Source organism: Phoenix dactylifera, chromosome 9, assembly GCF_051530095.1.
Source record: "Phoenix dactylifera cultivar Ajwa chromosome 9, Ajwa_hap1_PhDact_Kaust_v1.1, whole genome shotgun sequence".
Lineage (NCBI taxonomy): Eukaryota > Viridiplantae > Streptophyta > Magnoliopsida > Arecales > Arecaceae > Phoenix > Phoenix dactylifera.
In genome coordinates this window covers 4005257-4020370 of record NC_143198.1, presented here as the reverse complement: position 1 = coordinate 4020370, position 15114 = coordinate 4005257, and the positions used below count along the sequence as shown (strand labels likewise).

The 15114-nt window shown below is 43.0% G+C and overlaps 1 pseudogene across 1 annotated transcript; it reads right to left on the bottom strand.

The window, feature by feature from the left end:
• LOC149752784 (putative disease resistance protein RGA3) lies at positions 1-9273 on the bottom strand (annotated as a pseudogene). Its single transcript, XR_016396363.1, has 3 exons — positions 9023-9273; positions 2265-5092; positions 1-223 (listed from the first exon to the last, which is right to left on the bottom strand). The product of XR_016396363.1 is annotated as a putative disease resistance protein RGA3 (transcript).
• Between the last annotated feature and the right edge of the window lie 5841 nt (positions 9274-15114).

Genomic DNA, 15114 nt, shown 5'->3' with positions numbered 1-15114 from the left:
TAAAAAGAAATACCATCATATTCATAGTATCATTGCATAAGTTCATAACCAACATACAGAGTTCCAACTTATTTGGTCTTATAAAAGCCGTATTTGGGTGAAACAACCATTAAGTACATGCCAAAAGACGAAAGGTAGTTCTGCTGATACATGAGGACCAATCATAAATTTAGAGCACTAATAGCTTCTTCCAAGATCTTCTGATTGGTTGCATAAAATCCATCTGCAAAAGAAAAGAAAGAACGACAGCAACATCATGTCAAAAAAATGATCACTATTGTGAGCACATGTGAAGCACTTCAGAAAATCAAGTGAAAAATATGCACGATAAAATTCACCTACTCCATGCAGACAATTTACTGGAAGTCTTTGAATTAATTGACAGTACCCATAAGATGCAGACTTAGGATATAAGGGATGGAAGAGAAGCATGATTATAAATCTCGGTAGCAGTTCTCTTTAACCAGATCGTCAATTCCTTCAAGCTCAGTATCCAGTCCTGAAATTAGGGATGCAGACAAGCTAGGCCGAGCCTAGTAGAAGGCTGCTTAGGCTCAGTTCCGCATGGACGACGGATACTAAAACAGCAAAGATCTCGCCACATATGATGTAACAGCAGAACACCGTCTCACAAATCTAACAACAACAAATATGTACAAGGATCACCCAAAAAATCACGGAAAAATTTATACAAATGGCTATAACATATCTTAGGTTTTTAAAATTCAGGTTATTTAGTACTGCGTTAAAAAAAAAATATTGTCCTTTAAAGACCTCTTCTCTGCACAATAGAGATTTTGGATTGGAAAGTCACTCGAAATTATTAACCTTAGCCCTGCGGCTCTTTTTTACCATTTCACTAAGTGAGAAATAACCTTAGCAATTAACGCTTTAAGGACAAAACAGAATTATTTCTGAAAATCCTTTCCACTTGTAATCTTTATGTGAACTCTAAAAAGAATGACCACTACTTGAAATTCTAGAGTCATGGTTGTAATTTGAATGCTCTTTGTTCCAAAGAGTTGGTCTGTGCATCCTTTCATTTCTGCCCACATTCAACCTTCCTCAAGGCAAATATTACTCTCCAAATTAACATAATTTCTTCCATAACCTTCCATACTTCAACTGGGAATAAAACGAAACAAATCCTAGCATCTCTGAAGTGCTCTGACTACTTCTGTACCTGCAGTTAAATTTCTTTACTAAGCACATATTTCAGTTAGCAACATTTTAGGCATCTTCTCCATTTCCACAGGTCTCAATGTACTTCATAAGCACTTTACCATTCTTGTAACAAAATCGATGGTGTGAAGTAACAGTGAGTTATAAAAAACAACATCAGTGCCGGAAATAAGTCTCTTTGATTAAATATATAACCACATAGCTGAGGCTCCATGAATAGATTTCGTTCTCTTCGTAAAGCAAAGCAGAAGAAACGCCAGAATAAATGCGAGATCGAACAAGAGAAAGACAAGACTGCAAATATATCGGAATGAAAGGATTGGGAGATAGTTTATTTTACCACTGGGTTGGGGTTGGGTTTGGTGAGCCGGCTTTATTTTAGTGGGAGGCAGAGTTTGGCCCGGGCGAAGCTATGTGGAATGTTACAACCGTTTGGTCAAGTTCAACACAGCCGTCTGGGTCATAGACTTGTAGGGTATTGAATCCAACCGGCATTCTCTAGGCGAAGCCACACTAAGAATCGAATGGCTTCTACCTGTATTTCCGTGCATCTTCTGAATTACCAATCCTTAGCTGAAAAGGGGCTGTTTACCTTGGCCTATGAATTACGAGTTGTATAGGGCTGTAAGATATTGTAACGTTGCATTCATGAGTTCATGGGACCGGTTAGTGTTTAGAGAGGCTACAGAATTTCCAAATTCTATTTGGTAGTGATAGAAACTTGGAAAATCTCATGGAGGACATCTAAGTGCAGCAGGAAGTGGTCATTCTTGAGGTCCTAAGGATACTGGTCCAATTTGGTGTCACTAGGCTTGAAGAACCATGGATGGGCATCAAAACAGATAATAGGTGTGGCCTGTGGTAAAACAATGATTCTACTCTGGAGACTTTGTATACAATGATGATATCTCACCAAATATATGTAGGCAATTATAGAGAGATACCATTTGCAATATTATCGCACCTTAACAGAGAAGACTAGTTTAACCAAACAAGATTTGGATAGGAATTCTAAAATGTATGATGATATAGAGAAAAATCCAATTTTTGTTAAGCATGATATTTGGAAAACAAAATGTTACCTCATTGCGAAGGGAGAACCTTGTGTGTTCTACTCATGATCTTCAACATTATCATTTAAGTTGGTGCTGAACGCCGAGGGACTCTTGGAGATGTATCCGGATCCATTAAAATCTTTGGCACATACGTAGGGGATATGTTCAATCTTGGGCCAATCTAAGCCATCCTTGAGGCATCTGCGGAGTAGTAGGTTAGTGGCCATGATCTCAAGCTTGTTGAGTGCCAGAAAGTCAGGTTGTCCTCCATGTAACCACTCTGGCAGGGCCTGCATGAAAGGATCTCGCAACTTCAATGTTTTCAAGCTAGGAAGGTCTGAAACAACCTCCGGATTAAGGCTGTAAGATATTTCCAATTCTTTGACAGAGGAAAAGCCCCTGATTGCTTTTAGACTATGGCAGAATGCTATATTAAGCTTTGTAAGGGCAGTGACATGCGAACAAGGCTAGAAGGAAGAGACCTCAACTTTGGACAATCTAAAAGTGCCAATTCTTGTAACTTTGGTACGGCTATTAGTCTGTCATCATCCTTCACGTCCCATTCCCATTCCTCCCAATTGGGTAGGTCATGAAATATCAATTTTGTTAACTTTGGAAAAATTTGCATCCTGCCAACTTGATCACTGCTACAATCAGGTTTCTGACCCAGAAATTCAGTCCCAATCTTTTTGACAGCAAATGCTTTATCTATCGAGAGGTAGTCCAAGTCAGGGAGCTTCCCTAGTGATGGAAGTTGCGGGCGAATGTCACAATTTGAGATAGCCAACCGTCTTAGTCGATGCAAGTTTGCAATTTCGATAGGTATACCCTCCAGTTCTGTTCCAAGAAGGTCAAGACACTGCAGGTTGTGCAACTTTCCGATGCCTTTAGGAAGGTTGCGTAGATAATCACAAGACTGGAGGATCAAGAACTGCAGATTTACAAGATTTTCTATGCTCTCTGGTAGCTCACTTATGCCAGAAATTGACAGGTCTAAATAACGTAGATGTATGAGATTTCCTAAGGAGTCGGGCAATTTTATGATCTGAGGGCCTGAGACGTGTAGTACTCTCAGACACGGTGTCTTCTTAATCAAATTGTCGATATCATTCTCTTGGACCACATGTGATCCTGCCAAGCATAGTAGAAGAGTCCTCAAAGATTTGTGCCCTTCCAATGCACCAATAGATGCTTGGCAGTTTTCTTTTGTAACATAACGCCGTATGCGACGTGGCTTCAATGAAGATGAATTAATTGGGACTTCAACCCCATCTTTCACAACCAAATTCTCATCTCTTGCTAAAAACCGAGCAAAAGACCATAGTAGATCATGCACAGTGCATCTAGTAGACTCAAACTCACCATAAAGCGGGGGATATGGTTGCAAAAAACTCCTCTGAACAAGTTCCCCATAATAATCTTCACCTAACTCTTCCAATGTTAGATCTCCTTCTTCATGGATGAACCCTTCAGAGATCCAACAATAAATTAGTTTGTCACGATTGAATATATAGTCCTCAGGGAACAACGAGTAATATAAAAAGCACTGCTTAAGATGAGATGGCAGATCTTCATAACTCAACCATAGTGCTGGTTGAACCTCTTGGGGAAAGTCGGTCAAAGAAGACCAAGCATTGCTTGAAAGGGTCTTAAGCACTCTCTCCCACTCCGTCTTGGTCCTGCTCTTCATTGATAATACTCCTCCAATGGTCTTAATAGCAAGAGGGAGACCACCACATTTCACAACAATTTCCTCTCCGATATCCACTAAATCTTCGATCTCTCCCTCCTCCCTGCTCAAAACCACCTTCTTGCGTAGCAGCGCCCAACCATCTGCAGCAGACAAGACCTCCACTTGATGATGAGGTCGTACAGCCTTCATTCTCGATGCAACCCCATGGTTTCTTGTGGTCACAAGGACACTACTTCCAGTTGCCCCACCTTGCAAGGGGTTTCGGAGTAAATCATTCCATACTTTTGGGTCCCACACGTCGTCCAAGACAAGCAAGAATTTCTTATTTGTGACAGTGTCTGCAACCTTGGTGTCGAGCTCTGCCCGGCTAGGATCGCCTGCTAGACGCCCCTCTGGAATCGCCTGAGCGATGACATCTTTCAGGAGACTAGTCTCTTCAAAATCTTTGGACACGCAGACCCAGAGCTTTATCGGGAACTTGGTTTTTATTCTTTCTTCATTAAAAATCTTCCGAGCAAGAGTGGTCTTGCCAATTCCCCCGGTTCCTACGATGGCATATACAAGAATGTTGTCCCGACTATCCTCCTTAATCAACAACTCCACCAGCTTGTCCGTATCCTCCTCGATTTTGGATCCTACGATATCAGGCTCAGCTACAGGAGATGTCTTCCTACTAACTCGAGAAGCGGATCGGTGGTCACTGTTGTCGGCGGAAGAGACCTGGAGATCAAATTTAGATTTCTCTGCGCAGATGTCGTCCAGCTTACGATTCAGACCTTTGATTCTCCTGCCAATCTGATGAGCAAACACAATCTTGCCAAAGCAAGAGCAAGGTTGACATCCAGAGGAGACTGCAGCTTTAGATTTTTCGGCCTTGATCCGGCATTCGTCGAGGATGTCGTCAGCGTCGTACATGATGTCCTTGAGCTTCTTGAGCCACATGCCTATGGCTTTTCTCTGAACCATTTTACTCTCAGCATCGGCGAGGACGTCGTTTATTGTTTGAAGAGAATCTTGGAGCCGTTTGATCTCGCTCTTCACACCCCAGAGCATGGTCACCTCGTCCTCCACCAAAGCGGCCAGGCCATCAACGAGCATAGAGACGAAGGCCTCACCTATAATCGACATCTTCTTCTTGCACGATGATTTCTGGCACCAAAATCTACAAGCGAGGAAAGCAGAACAAAAAACACCTGGGATGTTAGTAACCAATTAACAAAGATGAAAGATAAGCAAAAAAGGCGGATTACAAGAGCATCGGACGAGAGAAGACGCCTCACTGGCAGCTGGATTTCGTTATCTTCCATTAACTTGGGTGTCCTCTCCGGAGCTTAATATATTCTGAGTTCTTTTATTGGGATTCTTTGTTCGTTAGACAGCCTTCATTAAAGTATGAACTGTTTTACATCTACTTATTGCTACTTGTTGCTTCATTAAAGAATTTATTAGACATCGACTTAGTTTAAATCAATTAAATTGAGCGAGAGAATTACCTTACTTCCTCCACATTCCATCAAAATACTTATTGCTGCTTCTTGGTGGAATCTATTAACCCCTTTCTCGGCTTTCAGCTCGCGTCATTAGAATATTATCTAATAAATCTAACCATCAAGAAGAGAATATCCCAAGATGGCAAAATAAAATTTGCCTTGGTCAAGGTCCTTCCTTTTTAGTTTATAAAGCACTCTCAAGCAATGAAAACAACGTATACCTCTCTTGGCATTTTGTTCAAAAATCAACACTTCAAAATTCTTTTATGCCAAATTATCTAAGACAAGCACGTGTAACAATGGTTCAGGCTGTATCTTTCGCGAAAGAATGATTCATCTTCTTTTGCGACATGAACTATTGAATTGCGCAATGACGACTTCAAGATCTGTACAAATGGATGGAATAAAAAATTTGGAGTGCTTTGAGATCTATGCAATGTTTAATTCAATGGTTGATATCGTGAAAAAAAAATCAATCATTCTTTCGTACGAAAGATATAGCCCAAACCTGTGTAACAATGCCCCATGCCTAAAATCATCTAAGATTATCAATAGCCATTTAATAAAACTAAGGCGCAAATTAGTCTCTATGTTAATCATTTTCAACCTCAGTCTTTATCGATCCAAGTATGGCGCACAGATTCAAACCTTTTTTTTTAGCAATACTCGTGATTTGTACCATAGACCAGGCTAATAATTGCTGGAATGAGTGGATTGTTTTCTGAGAAATTATAACTGATAATTGATTAGGTTATTAGTGTGCGAAATTGATTAAATCAATTGGTAGAATGAGGTCGATTAACAGATAGATCCAATTTTACTTTAGTAAAGGGATTTAAAATTTATAATGGGATGAGAATATTGCAAAGAAATAAATTTCATGAGAGAGTAATAACTCAAAAGCAATAAATGATTGAATTTACAACTATATACATTAATTAGATTTGAAGGGAAAAAATGGCTCTTCAAACACTTGAAGTTACATTATATAAGTTCTCTCAAATGCATAAGGTTTATGTCGTTTTCCTTGAATAGTAAATAGTGTGCCTATAAAGTAGAGCTTGTGGGGATGTTTTTCTCGTATCCTAAACTTAATCCATACACACGTAGAAGACAAACTGTTTGTAATGCATCCAAATTCATGCTCATTATGTTCACTTACACTTTCAGGTCTCATAAAACTAAAATGGGGAAAAACTGGAGGACCTTCTAATTGTTCTTATGCAATGTAACGGAGAAAATGCAAGAAAGAAATTAAATAGAAATTGTGATATAAAACCGCTCAAGGTGGAGAAGATAGAAATGTTCTTTATGTTGAAAGACAAAGTTAGTACTATAGCAAAATTCTTTCTACACCTAATTAGCCTTAAAATTTGTGTTTATTAGAAGATAGTGAGGTGGGGCACAGATGGAAGGGAAAGTGAGAATACTCAATAAATGACTTGATAAAGAAAAAAATTGAAATCTAGAATAGAGTCAATGAAAAGGTGGCTTGTTCACTGATCAGTTTATATTTTCACAGTGCATACTTGTATTTCTTCTTCTTTTCAAACATAGCATGTAGCCTATATAGGTGGCAATTTACTCTACTCTGTCGAATATCCGACCTAATTCGACCCAAATAGGGTGCGTTATTTTGGACACATTTAGAGATGATAGTGGGGATGCGTCTTTATTCTAAAACCTACAGCAAATTTGGGGCAAGTATAGATAATAGCTATACCCACCTCGAACTAGATTTGATTATATATAAGCCTTGATTATTATGACGATAATGGAGAAAAAATTTTGTAATCAATTACGAGAACAATTAAACATGTGAGAGGCTACAAGATAATGCTAAGTTTTATCTCCTTTTAGTTGATTGCTTTTTTAAATTTGAGGAACATTTCACTTCCTAAGAAAAAATATTTCTCTTTGTTATTTCTATTATTATTGAAAAGTTGGTTTGTCAGGTTCTATGTCTTGGACACTTATCTTATTTAATGTTATATAAAATACTGAGATTTACTTTTATATTCTTCTTTTATTTGTTTGCTTTATATTTAGAAAAAAAAAATTCTGCAGCTTTACCCATCCCAACCTATTCCATTTAACTCTACTGAGCCCATCTTGAGCTGCGCATATGGCAGGTAGGAGTATGTGGGTCTTGATTTTAGGGTAGGTATGGATAATAGCCTACCTAACCCATACCCACCCCCTTGCCATTCTGGTAGCTTACCATTTTTTCCCTTTCTATGTCAATCGATAAGTCCACGGGTTAAAGACTAGACGGTGCTAGGAGTGGCAATTCAGGCAGATTGAGTTAGATACGAGTTGGGTCGGACATCGGTTAGGTTAAAAATTTGTTAGCCCAAATTATTTATGAAACTAGTCAAAATTTCAAATTTGAAGCTGACATATTTATTAAATAAGTAGCCCAACCGAACTAATTTAACCTATTTACTAAACAAGTCGAATCAAGTTAAATAGTTTAAATAAGTTAGGTGGATTTTTATCGGATTAAATGAATTCAAATAGGTTGAACAGGTTAGTCAGATCAGCTTAAATGGGATAGGAACAAATTAAGCAAATCTTAAACGGATCAAACAGGTCTTTTTTTTTGTTGTGGGGGGGGGGGGGGGGGGGGGGGGGTACATAATCAAACAAGTCTTAAACGGGTTAAGTAGGTCAGGACCCAATCCAAATATTAAATGTATCAAAAGGGGTTAAATAGGTTAAATGTTCAAATCTGAACCCATTTATATCCAAACAAATTAATAAATAGATCTAGGGGAGTTGGCCCATTTATATCCAAACAAATTTATGTCAAATATGAAACTACTTAAAGTAAGCCGGGTTAGATTGATGGGTCAAGTCAAAATTTGCCATCCTAGATAAAGCCAACTAGAGTTTGCTAAGTTGGTTATCATCTCTTCCCATAGCAGACCACACCCCCCCCCCCCCCCCCCCCCCCCCCCCCCCCCAAACTTTTTTTTTTTTGATGGAAATTAGCTGGGGTTCTTAATATGGCAAATGTTTTACCTCTATAGAAGCTAATTTTAATTTCCAATAACTATGGACCACCTTAGGGCCTTGTTAGCCAATTGAATATAAAAGTATAATGGTTTCAAGGTGTTTCTCATGCACGTATACTTTTTATAGGCACAAAAAAGTTGTGAAATTTTCTCAAAATACAAAAACCTTGCAGAACAAAAATAAAATCCAAAATAAAGAACTTACCTAACCACGTCTACATTCAAAGACCTACTGACACTTTTTAAATGGGATTAATTTTAACAATAGATCAGATGCAAAGATTAGCATTCTGATGCAAAAAGGCTATGGAAAATTTTCACTTCGATTATACTTATAAACATCTGAAGACTATAACAACTGAACTGGACGTCAATTCAAGCAATCCCAGAATTGGGATAGCCTGTTTCCTCATCCCCTATCACGACCGAAACCCAGTCTATCCTCTGTCCTCACCAAAGAACCCAAGACAAGCCTTCCAAACCAAATTTTCTTGCAGGTTGTGGCACATGAACATAGAGAATTATAGCGAAATTAAGATAAAATACACCAAATTTGATCAAATAAAAAAAGAGATAGAGGATCACCAGAAGGCGGCCTGGTTGTAGAACTCGACGCAGACGGACATAAAGAAAAAGGAGGCGGAGGAGAAGAGGGCCAGTCCCAGCCTCAGATACAAGCCGACCGTGGTGCCCGCAGACACGGGCACCTCATCCATCGGACGGCCCGTAACACGGCGGCTCACGATGGGAGCGCAGTTGCATATGATTGACGGCCCCGATTGCCTCCTCCGGCCACCCGAGCTCGTCCTAAGAGCCCCCGCCGCTGCAAGTTTTCCCCATCTTCCCCGGATTTAAAACCACTAGAAATTGGATTAGACTCTGTGGTGGGCCCAACTTCCGCAACCTAATGTGGTGGGCCCAACTTCCACAACCTAATGTGGTGGGCCCCGATTGCCGTGTACAAACTTTTGTCGTCTTATCCACATAAGAAATACTATTTATCACATCCGCTTTTGTGTGGGCCCAAATTAGCGGGCCGATTCGAGAGTGGGTGCACAAAGACCAAAAGGCACAAGACCGCTAACCAGAAGTTGCGTGGGATGCAAGTTACATACTCTAGTGTCACTTAAAAAGTCTGAGTGGATGGGCCCCAATGACTCGAGCAATATCTGGGTCTTCTCGCAGTCCAGTCCTTGCTAAGACCGACCAAGTTCATGATACTCACCGTTGTAGTTCATGATATCTGGATCCATCCCATCTGTATTTTTTATTTTTTTTTAACTTTATGAACTGCACTCACATCTGCTATCGCCGTTGTACTTATTAAAAAAAAAAAAAATAGGACCAAAAGATCATGCTCAGCGTAACTTTTAAGACTAATGGCACAAAATGGTTTAACTGTTCTTGCAGGATTCTAATCAATGGAGGGATGTGCAATGGTGTGGAACGCAGCACGGCATAGAAGCTCTGCCGTTGTATCAATGGACGTTCTTGCATACTAGCTTGATGTACGAGGGACTGATTCAAAACTTCAGAATCGAATGGAATTTGGTTTTGCATTGTAAGCTTTGTCGAAGTTCTGCATTGGATGAAACATAATTACCAATCATTTGTGCATATAGGTGTTCTGAGTGCTGAAACAAAATGGCTGACCATAGTTTCTGAAAATTTATGCCAGATGTAACAGCAACTGTTTTCAAGTTGCTAGCCTTTAGTAAAAGAGTTTCTATACTCATACAGTATTCTTTAGGAAAAGGATGGCAAAAGCCTGGTCTTTTTTTGGGGGGGGGGGGGGGGGGCAACAGAAAAAGGTCGCAGATTTCTGCTTTGAGCAAGAGAAAGGAAAGAAGCAGAAATAAGAGGCTTCCTAAGCTGTGAGAGAGTTTGGTAGCATTGGAAGGCTAGGATTTTTACCGTTTTGAGATAATAAGACATCTCAGGAATGAAAAATTTTACTGAAAGCATTTCCCTAGGATTTGAATATGCGTTTCCTAAGGTGAATATATATCCCATAAATGTATCACGATGTCCTTTAGGTACTTGATTTTAAAAACAGATCTTCCACTAAATTTTTCATTATTTTCCTCAAGAGTTAAGTTTATCGCTTTCCTAGTTTCAGAAAAGACTCCAGAGTACATAAAAATGCGGAAAAAATTAAGAAAAAAGGTTTACGGTAAAAAAATAGCAAATGGTAAAATGGCAATGATCCAGCCTGAGATAGAGATGCAAGACAACGGGCAATCAAAGGACTCATGATAAGTTCTCATAATATTTCAGTTATGTCTTGTTTGATTGGAACAATCCGTAAATATTACAAGTGCAAGGCTCACAGATGAAAGAAATTTTAGCAGATACGAGTTATCGCAGAAAAAAGTTTCGATTCACCCAGTGGAAGGATGCAAACTTAGAAAGAAGGATGCACAACTCTATTCTCACACCTAGTGGAAGGACCCAAGACCCTAGGTCTCTCGACCATAAACCAAGCCATCTCATCCCTCTTTATTATTAAAAAACTATTTTTTTATTCTATTTTATCCACGTCGACTCCGACTAGGGACCAGGGAGTCACGGATGAGGCCTAATTCAGTCACCGTCATGGTCGTCTTGTCTAGTTGCAGTCACCTTCACAGCTTGTTGATGTGGGGCCTTTCATCTTCTTCTTCTCCTTCTTTCTTCTTTTTTTTTTTAATTCAAAAAAAAAGGACGATGAGAACCTTACTCGCATAGCAACCCCACACTGCCCCCTTCTCTGCTAGAGCATGTTCGATTCAGATCATAAATTTCCGCATGCCCTCTCCACTCGTGGTTACTCACGTATGAGTACGTCACCCCAGCACCACTCCGATTGCCAACGGACCAGAAGTGCTCCCAACAGCAGCGTCCAGACGTAGGGCATCCGGTCTCCGAATTTAACCGATATCTGCGCATTTTGAACCTGGACTACCCTGGTAGACAAGCCCCGTTCCCACTGGGCTACCATTTTTCGCTCGATGAGCAGAGACCATGAGCTCGGACCCGGTGCAGATCATCATTGCTTTTTGGTCGATAGGCAAAAGAATTCATCCAAAACATGCCAATGGAACCGACCGCCACTGCATGGGGAGGACTGCTCGTTTCTTGTGGAGTATATAAGAATGTTGAGTTAGAAAAGAATGCAGCAAAACTGGTATCTCTTTGGGATTGAACCAAAGAATGCTGAGAAACTATATCTCGCGATCGAACGTGATAGTCGTCGACAAGATGTAGGATGGGGCTCGAAGGTTAGGATTTTGATGAGGGGCAGAGGAATTGCAAAAGTGCCCGGCTGTAATTGGATTGAAATAAAGAACAAGATCCATACTTGTTGCTGGAAATTGGACCCGGGGGCTGCCGCGAACCAAGGGGGGAGGAGCTCCGCTGCCGGGACGGTGGACGGCGGTTGCGTCGACTGGTGGCGTCCTCCTGGAGAGTCCTGCAAGAAAGCCGGTGGCCGGGCTTTCCGGCGCCGGCCCTCCGAAGCTTAAGTCAGAGGGGGCTAATATGTGGAGGGAGTAAAGGAGGAGAATGTTTGTTCTCTGTGTGTATCTTGTGTCCGTTCTGTGTTGTTCTTTTCTTTTTCCCCAGGTTCCCTTTTATAGGAAGATATTATGTTACCTGGGAGGTGACAGGGGGATTTGTCCTCTTTTGTGATAATTGGGCATGATTTTGCTCATTAATGGCGTAGTGGAGAATAAGGCCGGATCAGACCGGAGTCAGGAAGCTGTCGCGGTTGATCGGACCCGTTGGGGTGGTTGAACCACTGGCCGTGGTGGGCCTGGGGTTCGTAGATGGTAAGTGCATTAATTGCTGAGTGAACCGGCGGTCAGGAAGAGCCATACGCTTTGATGGTTCAGTGATCCGGAGATCATCTTGAGCCGTGTTCATTTAATGACTGAGTGCATCGGAGGCCTGAGGAGGTCTCATGCATTAATGATGGGTCGTGCCGAATACATGTGGAGATCTCGTGCCTTGATGACTTAGGGATGGTGGCAGGTTGTAGTGGAGTCATGTATTTAGTTGTCAAATCCTTTAAAGGTTTAGACGGAAATTGGGTATTCGGCTAAGGCATGGGCCTGGCACGGGTGCCGAGCTGAGCTGGTCACCTGGTGGAGTGTCCTGTGGCGGGATTGCTTCTGGTCGGTACTTTCTAGTCGAGCGCCTCTCTGGTCGGCGCTCTTTGGTCGAGCGCCTCTCTGGTCGGCGCTCTTTGGTCGGGCGCCTCCGAGATGGCATGACTTGGGTTTTCCCCCAACACTACCCCCCGACTTCCGAGTTCCAGCTGGCTACCAGCTTGAGCGCGGGAAGTAGTTTTAGTTGGGTCATTATGGATTCCGAAAATTTTAAATCATTGCGCGTTTCGAATTATCGGGCGCTTCGAGGTGCCTTTAATAGGCGGCGTCTCTTCTTTTCCGAAATGTCTCATTATTGGGACGCCTTCTCCGAAGCGTCCTCGCGTCGTGGGCTCATGATGGGGCCGCACGATCCGATGGGGCGCTTCGGTGTTCGAAGCGTCAACCTGGATTAAATGTGGCGCTCCATCTTTTGGGTCGACACGTGTCGTAATCTAAACGGGATGTAGCGTTTTTCTCGCTGATCCGGGCCGTTGGAGGGGTCTATATAAACCTTCACCTGGCCTCCCGTTCCTTTCTTATTGTCTCCTTCCTCCAGCTCTCCTCGGTCCGAAGTTTTCTTTCTCCGGCGTCTTCTACAGGTCCCCTTTTTCCTCTCAATCTCTCCCTCTTCCTCCTAATGGGTTCCGTTCCAAGTGAGGTTGAGTCCACCATGAGTGTTCTGGAGGTCGAAATGACCGAAGAGTGGTTTTTTCCTCTTCAAGAGTTCCGTTTGGAACCCGCCAGGCGAGGGGATCGGGTAACCGATCCTCCGGTAGGCCGGATTGGAGTGTATCTAGAATCACTCTGGGCCGGCCTACGATTCCCTCTTCACGGCTTCGTGAACGAGTTGTTGACGGTATACCAATTGGTTCCGGCGCAACTCGCTCCGAATGCCTGGAGGACAGTGATCGGTTTTCTGTCATTGTGCTTACTGCACGGGATTCCGACCTCTGTCAACGTTTTCCGGCGACTTTTTGTTTTGAAGTCGAATCCGGGAGACGTAGAGTGGCTCTACATCGCCCTTCGGGCGGGTCGGCCACTCTTTCAGGGCGCTCCTTCGTCCATTCACGACTGGAAGAAGAAGTTCTTCTTCCTAGGTTCTAAACGGACATGGGGGTTTGACCCTAGGTGGGGGCCGACCCAGCTCAGGTCTGTCAACAAAGCCCCCAAGCTTTCTCCGCGTGAGCAGGGGATCATTGACACCATCCGCAGCCTCGGGGACGGTATTTTACTGAGCGGCCTCATAAGTGAGGACGCTCTAGTGAACGTTGGCCTGAGCTCGGCGCGTCCCCATGGTAAGAGTAACAGTAGGGTGTCTTTTTCGTTTTGTTGCAGTTCTAAGTTCTAATCCTGCTCGCCCTTGCAGATATCGCAAAGATGGTGACCAAGAGCGAGGTCCTATACGCCCGGTTTCAGAAGAGGGCGGCCGAGCTCTCGGGAGAACCAACCGAGCCGAGGAAGAAGGCGAAGACCTCGGCGACCTCGGCGACCGCAGCGGTCGAGGTGGGCGCTCCTCGCCCCGCGCACTCCGACGCTGGTCGGAGGGAGGGCGCGGATTCCAGGGGCGCGGGCTCTAGGGGAGCTACGACGGCGCTCCCGTGCCCGGTGCCATTGTCGCAGATTCCTGGTCGGCAGGAAGCCCCAGTCGCCGACCAGGGGGGAACCCGCTCCAGTTTTGCGGCAGTCAGATCGGCCGCCTGTCCGACCCCAGCCCTCCAATTCCGAGCCGGGGAGCAGCCAGGGAGCTTCGGGGTCGGCTCTGCCCAGGCCAGCCGAAGTTGGCCTTCCGGGCCCGTCGGGCTCACGGGAGCGGGTGCCTTACGCACCCGTCTGGTCGGTCTTTGAGGGCGATTCAGCCCTCATGTTGCCCAGATAGACAACCCAAGAGGGGGGGGTGAATTGGGTTTTTAAATTAACTTAGCTAATTAAAACTTTGTGGATGATTAACTAAATACTATAGCCAGTTATTTAATTAAAGCTAAGTGCTGTGAGTAATGTGTGAGAAAGAAGATGAGAGACAATGCACTACAAACACAAAGTTTTATAGTGGTTCGGAGCTAACCCTTGCTCCTACGTCCACTCCCCAAGTCTCACTTGGGAATTTTACTATAACCCCCTTGGATTACAGCCGGTTGTTTTGCAAGCTCACAACCGAACTTGTTGTTTTACGAGCTCACAACGAACTCGGTCGGTTTTCCCAGGCTCACCGACTAGAACCACTCCGATTATTTTCCCGGGATCACAATCAAACCCTTACACTCGTTGGTTTTAAACCGGCTCACCAACCAACCTTAATCCCCTTGATTCAATCCCCCGATTGAATCAAGTAAATACACGAGATAGAAGAAAACAGAAAATAGCTTCTCAAAAAGCAGATTTAAAACAATATAATCGTAAAGGAGTTAGAAGCCCTCAAACGCTTTTAAGATGGTGAAGAGGTGTGGCTTCTGGAACTCCGGTCTCCTCTTGAAAGAGTGATCGACTTGAAAGCAGGAGGAGGAAGCTTTGAATGCTGGGAAGATGTTGGTGGAGCAGTAAATGCAGATC